Raw genomic sequence first — 8265 nt, 5'->3', positions numbered from 1 at the left:
GCAGGCCATCCCAAGGAATCTCACCCATGCATGAATTTGTGCACCAGACCTCTAGTGTGTGTGTGTGTGTGTGTGTGTGTGTGTGTGTGTGCGCGCGCGCGCGCGCGCACGCACGCACGTGTATTTTTTTATTTCAGAGAGGAAGGGAGAGAAATACCACTGATGAGAATCATCGATCAGCTGCCTCTGCACACACCCCACTGGGGGTCAAGCCTGCAACCCAGGCATGTGCCCTGACCAGGAATCACCATGACCTTCTGGTTCATAGGTCGATGTTCAACTACTGAGCCACACTAGCCGGGCTTGGGGTCATCTTTATCTGACACTTGTCTGAGTCACCAAACCAGCTCGGAATGAGGTTTATCTTCCCAGATTGGGCTCCTAGAAGCCACCGGGGTTGGGGATCAGATGAACTTTGAAGCCACTGGATGGAAAAAGATCCCTCTGTCTATGCCAATGTCTCCTAAGAGCCGGGGAAGGACCACAGCCCCGGCATGTGGCGGTGTGCGCAATGTCTTCTTAACTGCTTACCAAGTAAACCTGAAAATGAAAAGGGAGAGAAAGATGAGCCTGAGGTCTTGCAACTCCCAGGGAGCAGGCTGACTTAAGAGCCCCGAGCTGAATTCCTCATGACTGTACTGAGTTTAATACTGGTGCCTGACTGACCACGCCGCACCAAAATACACACCGGTATACTTGCCACTCTTAGCTGGCTGAGCAAGGTTGAAGTTATTCCCGTGGGACTCTGCCAACAGCATTCCTGGGTGAACTCATCTGGGGAGGACAAGCGGACTGCTGCAGATGCCACTGATTCCAGAAACTCGACCATGTCAGTAGGAGGGGGGAAGCCTACTGGACTGTTTCTAAACTGAATCAAAGAATGTGATCATTTCTTTTTTTTTTAATTTTTTTTTAATATAGTTTATTGATTTTTTACAGAGAAGAAGGGAGAGAGATAGAGAGCTAGAAACATCGATGAGAGAGAAACATCGATCAGCTGCCTCCTGCACATCTCCCACTGGGGATGTGCCCGCAACCCAGGTACATGCCCTTGACCGGAATCAAACCTGGGACCCTTTAGTCCGCAGGCCGACGCTCTATCCACTGAGCCAAACCGGTTTCGGCAAATGTGACCATTTCTTTTTGTGCCTTGGGCCTCTCTTCTCACTGGACCTGAGCATGAAGGCGTCTTGGGTGCTTACTGAGCTAGGTTGGTGTTATTTTTATCACTAAACACCATCAGTAGGTAGCCCTTCGAAGTTAGAATAGTTTCAGTCATCCAAATTAGATGGTACGTGGGTAGAGATCGGGGCGGGAGTTCATCTGACCTGTGTGTGTGTGGGGGGGGGGGGGGGGGCTGGGCTTTGCTTGGGGCAACAGGCTGGGCATAGAGCTGATTGCAAGGTTCTTACCGACATGACTGTCTGCCCCTGTAAGAGTCAGGGAACTGAGAGTCACGGGGCTTTTGGCTTATTTAACCCTCCCAATGCCCTTTACGGGAATGATGGTTTAGGACACAGACTTAAATCAGAACTCCTGGGTCCAGTCACAGCTTCATGGACCAGCTCTAGGACCATGGGAAAGACACTTGGTCCTTTCCTTCCTGGTGGTCTCTTCTGTGTAAAATGTGGGCGGGGTGGAGGAGGAGGATTGAATGAATTCAGACAAGCGAAGCTGGGACAGTAGTGCCTGGCACGTGGCAAACGTTAGCTCTTAACATCCTTGTGTATTTATTGGGTGAGGAAACGGGAAGTGACATGCTTACGCCCATGGAACCAGGAGCAGAGGCAGGATTTGAATCCAGGCCCACGAGACATCAAAGGCCATGTGAGCCTCACCATCTTCTTTAGCACCCACTGGGCCACGGTGGCCAAGAGGGAAAGGGCTAAGAACCTCTCACCTCCTCCTAGGTCAGGGCATATACTCAGTGTTCAGGTCCTGTGAGATTATTTGTCTCCCAGACAAAGCAAGTGATTGTAAATTGGCAAGTAATGGTGTCTATACTCAGCCTTTAGCGAGCCCAGATCCCTGGGTTGGTTCCCAAGGCTTTCAGAGCACCCTTCCTCCTTCAGTGTCCGCATCCCCCCACAGCTCCCTCCCACCGTGATGTCTGCGCTTGCACTCTCTACCCCCTTTTCCAGACCTGACCCACCTTTTTGTGCAACCTCCCTGCTTGGACAGGACCCTCCTCAGACTTGCCTTTCCCAAAACTCCCCCGAGCCTTTCGTCTATTTTCCAGAGCCCAGTTGTCTTAACATCTTTAGTCATTCCCTAGTAACACTGTGAATCCCCTGAGGGCAGGCCCACTCTGACAACTCCTCATTCCCTACTGTTGTCCAGACCCGGACACATAGGCACCCTGCGTGGCCAGGAGGCCCTTAAAGCTCCCTTGACTTAAGATCTTAGTGATCCCAAGGCTAAGCTGACATTTAACCAGAAACAAATGTCAATATTAGTGGACAAGACTTAGGGCCAGCTCTCCCACCGACTTTCTCTTGCAATCCCCAGATGTGTAAGGTTGGGCAAGTGTGTGTCCTATCTCCGGGCCTTTTTCTCCCCCTCCATGAAAGGTGGGCGCTGCCCACGCCCCTCATGGTGATGTGGTGGTGGGTCCCCACTCCGTCCCGCTGTGGTCTCCCAGCCGTGCAGCATGGTCTCCATTCTGGGCTGTGAATTCCTGCAACTCCCATGTGAGTGTGGCCGCTCTGCCCACTGTTCTGTAACATTATACAAATGTAATCATATGCCAAGGGACGGGCTCCAGGCTTGTAGTTATTTTGGGATGTGCAGGAACCTGTGGGAAAATGCTGGAACATGTCTGAGTCACTCAGGCAAATACCTTTCTTTCCGTGTTTCAGCATGTTTTGAACTTTGAGGCAGCACACATAAACACACACACACACACACACACACACACACACACACACAAAAGCCCAAGCAGCGCACACGCCCTTTGTGTGTCTGTGTGCCCTTCCTGAGCAGCTCTCCCTGCCCTGGGCTGGGCCACCACATCCTCTGAGCTCTGCGGAGGGCGAGGGCAGGGCTGGGTTAATCCCTTGGAGGCCCTAAGTGTGGGAAAAACTGAGGTTCTTTCTCCCCCACACGTAAAATAAAACCAATTGTACGCCACAAAAGTAGTGTCAGGATGACCTGAGTTTGCCGTGTTGTATACTCTTGAAAAATTAAACATTAAATCACCCCAGTTATGGGCGGGCCCCTGCTCTCCTGACACTCAAGCTGCCTGTTGGCCAGCACTGCCCACCAGTGGGAGCCAGGAAGACCTGCTCCAGTCCCTGGGGACAGTGCCGAGCAGGGCGAGGAGGGGCCAGGACCTGAGGAGCGCCCAGGAGGAGCCACCATGAGGCCACCCACTCGGTGGAGGGGAGTGGGAGGCGGCCACAGGCCATCTGCACGGATCCTTCCCAGACTTGAAGCCCAGAGCAATGGGGGGGTGTTCCAGGTGCAACTAGAAGCCAGCCTGAAGGAGGTGAGGAGGGGCTTGGAAAAAGTATTTCAGGTGCAAGGGGCCTTTTCTAGAACACTCTCTTTCCTGTCCTTGTCTGTCTAGCCAGAGCTTCGCCCGATGTCCACCTGGAGGCTGTGCTTTCTCTGCAGCTCAGTTGCTGAGGATGAAGGTTTCCTCTTGTCCAAATAGAAATCCCATCACGGGCCCCTCCATGTCATCTTTCTCTCTTAACTGGCTCCTTCCTTCTCCTTCACCAACAAAAGTGCAGACCAAAAAGAAACCTTTTTTGTTTGCTCCTCAGTTTACCCCCTTTATCATCAAACTAGAGGCCCAGCGTGCAAAATCGGGCGAGACCCAGACCCGCCGCGCCGCAAGACCCATCAATGCACCTCCTGGTGACCCGTCGTTTGGTCGTTATGGTGTTACAGCCACTGGCCTTTTATAATATAGATATCTTGAAAGAGCCAGCTGATGTCACCCTCCTGGCGTCCCACGCACCGTGCTCCCGCCTGCAGTCCTGGGCAGGACTTCTCCCATCACAGCTGCCCCGCCTACCTCCTCCCCACCTACTCGGAAACCGGGAGGTCTCCTGGCCGCCTTCCTCAACCCTCGGCTCTTATCACGACGTGACTTAGGTTTATGTGTCTACCTGGCTAGGTGATAGTACCCAGCTATTTAATCAAACCCTGGTCTTTGTTGCTGCGGAGGTATTTTGTAGACGTTGTTGACATCTACAACCAGTTGACTTTAAATAAAGGAGATGACCCTCGATAATGTGGGTGGGCCTCATACAATCAGTCGAAGGCCTGAAGAGCAAAACCGGTTTCTCAGCAAAGGAGACTCCCTGCCTCAAGACTGCAGCATCAGCTGCCTGAGTGTGCAGCCTGCTGGCCTGACCTACAGACTCCAACTTGCCTGTCCCCACAACTGTGTGAGCCAGTGCCTTAAAATAAATCTCTTACACACACACACACACACACACACACACACGTGTTTCTCTGGAGAACCCTGGCTGACACATACTGTTCAAACTCTCCCTGGGTCACTGGCTTCCACTTCCCAAGCCCCAGTCACCTCTGGATCTGTGCTTCCCATACCTCTTTCTGCTGAACAGCAATCGTATGCGCACCGTTGCCTGCAGGGCACACAGGAACGTGAACATTCACCTGCTATTCTCCAGAAGCCTGGAATTCAAGACCAGGTTCCCTCAGGATTCCTTCAGCACTGCGTCAACTCTGTCACAGCACCAGCCCTCCATGGGTACAATCTCCTGTGCTCACAGAGGCCTCCCGTGGAGGAGTGGCAGAGCCAGCTGTCACAATGGGAGTAGGGCGGGGGGCAGCGAGCTGCTGCTCAACCCCGCCAGCGGTTGCCATGTGGGGTCATGGCTGCCGTGTTATAAATGCTTTCCAATTTTCAATAAAAGTCACAAATCTGTTTTTGTGAAACCTCTCCATTTTAAAATATTTGTAAATGTTTTAAAAAAAAAATACCAGCAGGCCCCACAAAACCCATCTGCTGGCCAGATCCGGCCCTGGGGCTGCCAGTTAGCAAGTTCCAAGCCCCGCTGTGCTGTGAATACTTCATTCTGTCTCCAGTCCCTTCTGTCCTTCCCTCGGCCCCGGCCCCGTGAGAGAACACGGACTGTGGCCTGGGATTCTTCGACGTGGAGGAAGTGAACGGGAGACATGGCCGCAGAGAGAGGGAGCTGGGCGCCCTGCTCCCTGCGCTCCATCCTGCGGAAACCCTTTCATCCTTCCACTCAAAGTCTGCCAGCAGCACCCTGTCTAGTTCAGAGCTGTCCTACCTTCAGGGTGCCCTGCTCTGAGGACCTGGGCTGCCTCCAGGTCCTCGTGTAAACACAGGCCACTTCTCTTGCTGGCCTGCGCTGTTCGCGGGCATTTATTTATTTAATTTTAAATATATTTTTATTGATTTCAGAGAGGAAGGGAGAGGGAGAGAGACATAGAAACATCAATGATGAGAATCACTGATCGGCTGCCTCCTACACGCCCCCCACTGAGGACCGAGCCCGCAGCCCAGGCATATGTCCCTGACGGGAACCGAACCTGCAACCCTTCAGTCCACAGGCCAACGCTCTATCCACTGAGCCAAGCCGGCTAGGGCTCATGGGCATTTTCAGGGCAGCGGTGGATGGACTCTGCTGTCAGGTAGGCTGACAGCTTCCTCACTCAATAACTGTGAGCTCAGGCAGGCTCTCAGCCTTTTAGAATCTCAGATTCTCCGTGTTAACAGCGACCATAAGAGTTCTCAACCCTACACCAGGAACACATTCAATCCAAGGGCAGCTGGGAGCATTGTTTCTACCACTCTTCCCTTCGTGCCGGCTGATGACAAGGAGAAAGGGGCCAAGGAACAGGTCTGCGGTGCTGGTCCTGCTCTCCAACCTCAAGACGGCATCTGGGCCCAGCCGCTGTGGCTCGGTGTTGAGCATCAGCCTGTGAACCAGGAGGTTGCGGTTTGATTCCCGGTCAGGGCACATGCCCGGGTGACAGGCTCCATCCCCAGTGTGGGGCGTGTAAGAGGCAACCAATCAATGACTCTCATCATTGATATTTCTATATCTCTCTCCCTCTCCCTTCCTCTCTGAAGTCAATAAAAATATATTAAAAAAAGAAAGATGGCGTCTGGGCAGAGTCTGGGGAGGGGCGATGGCACATCGCTCAGTTCTCCTGTCCCTGCCATCCCCTCCCGCTCTGTACGCGGGAGGGTAATGACTAAGAGGGACAGTCCCAGTCCAAAGCCAAGACACAGAAAAGGGTGCCCCTTTGTGCACTTCTGAGTGAAAGGTAAGCCAATTCGATCCTAGTGCTGGGTGTCAAGCTGGACAGAACAGATGGCAGGGCCAGCTGATGACCTGCTTGCAACCTTAAAGGCATCCGTGCTCAGCCTCACAGAACCACACCTGTCCCTATGTCATTCTCCCATTGAGACAGGAAAGGTATGACCGAGTAGACAATGGGAGATTGTTCAGCAAACAGGCCTGGGTCGGGAATCAGGCACACGGAAATTCACAGGAATGTCTATAATGTGGTTCTCTATGAGCTATAGATCCTCGGAACTGCTTAATTCCAATGGCCACTGCATCAGAGTAAACAGTAGCGAGAACTCTCAAGTCAGAGGGCTGTTGGAGCTGACTTCTTGCTTCTGGAGGATGGGCTGTGCCCCCAGAAGGGCCCCGAAGTCTGAACATGATTCCCTGAAGGCAGAGAACTTAGGGTGATACCAGCTTCATCCCAGAGCCATACGCGCAAAGAGGGCAGCCAAAGAAAGAAAATGGCATTGATTTGGGGGGAGACTATACATGAGACAAATTAGGAGACCCTGCACCTAGTTTGATCTGCTTCAACCACATACAGTTAGGGGTCTACATATACCTAGTAGTCAGGTCTCTAATTTTTCCAATTAGTTGCTTGGAGCACCTGCATGTCCATATAGACAAGAAGTGCCATGTCTCTATCACAAAGCATCTCCCTTCCTCCCTGAAATGTCCAGGAGTCCCAGGGGTGCACTCACTCGGTCAGTGGGAGTCAATCTCCCTGCAGGTGCTGGCAGAGGGAATGGGAGGTGTGATCTGTCCGCCAGCCAGTGCTTTGAGTCGTCCTCGGCGTTGCTGTTGACTGTGGCCCTTCCTTGTTGGGTGGACACTTGCTCTGTTTGCAGAGACCTGGCCTGGATTCCTAAGGCCACCACCCGGGGCCGCCTCCCAAGCGCTTAGTTCACAGGTCTCTTGGATCCTGCTGGTGCGTCCAGCAGTTGAGTCCCGAGCTTCCGCCTTAGCCAGGCCCTCTGCAAACACCAGCACATGGTCCCCATGAACACTCAGCCCAGGCCTGAGGCCCAGGGACACTGGACATGGACCTTCCCAGGTCATTGATTGCACACTCACACACACATGAACAGTTTCCTTAGCACTAAGAATATGGCTGCTGAGAGGGCCAATGAGAGGATGTGCAAAATTCGTTCTGCTAACAGAGGGGCCTGCAAATCCATGGCCTTCGTTTCGTGGCAAAACCAGGAGGGGCCCTGAGACGCCCTCCACTCGGCTGCACACTGACCATTGGCATCCCCTCCCAGGTGTGATGTGGAGGAGGTGTTTATCACCATGACAACACCCTTCTGAACGCTTTCACCTGAACGGGGATCGTAGCCACTTTTAACAGAACACAGCTGAATACAGTCAGCTGACCCGTGGACATCCCTCCTTGGGCGGCCTCCAGGTATGTCTTCCCGTGAACCCTCACTAAGCTCCTTGCCACCTTCCAACCACCTTTCCACCCCCCACCCCCAAACCCTCACACCGCTACCCCGCCCACACCCCCACACCTCCACACCCTGGCCTCCAGTTCAGATTTCCCTCACAGAGTTTTTCCTCGAGGACTTTGGTATTCTCTTCTGTCAAAAGATCCTTCAACTATCCCAACAGGCTTTTCTGTCTTTTATTTTTTATGTTTTTATTGATTTCAGAGAGGAAGAGAGAGGGAGAGACAGATAGAAACATCAATGATGAGAGAGAACCATTGATTGGCTGCCTCCTGTATGCTGCTCCCCAAACCCCCCACTGGGGGTTGGGCCCACAACCTGGCCATGTGCCCTGACCAGGAATCTAACCATGACCTCCTGGTTCATAGGTCGACCCTCAACCACTGAGCCACGCCAGGCGAGCCAGACTTTCCTGTCTTTGAATCTCAGAGAAAGAAGGGGCTGGGATCTGGAGATTTTTGCCCCCGAAGGCTCCTTAACTGTGAGGCAAGTTTATACTCTTTCTCCCAGGGAAG

The sequence above is a fragment of the Myotis myotis genome, unplaced genomic scaffold (genome assembly GCF_014108235.1).
Source record: "Myotis myotis isolate mMyoMyo1 unplaced genomic scaffold, mMyoMyo1.p scaffold_m19_p_15, whole genome shotgun sequence".
NCBI lineage: Eukaryota > Metazoa > Chordata > Mammalia > Chiroptera > Vespertilionidae > Myotis > Myotis myotis.
The sequence above is the reverse complement of the archived record's forward strand: the minus strand, read 5'-3'. Positions refer to the sequence as shown.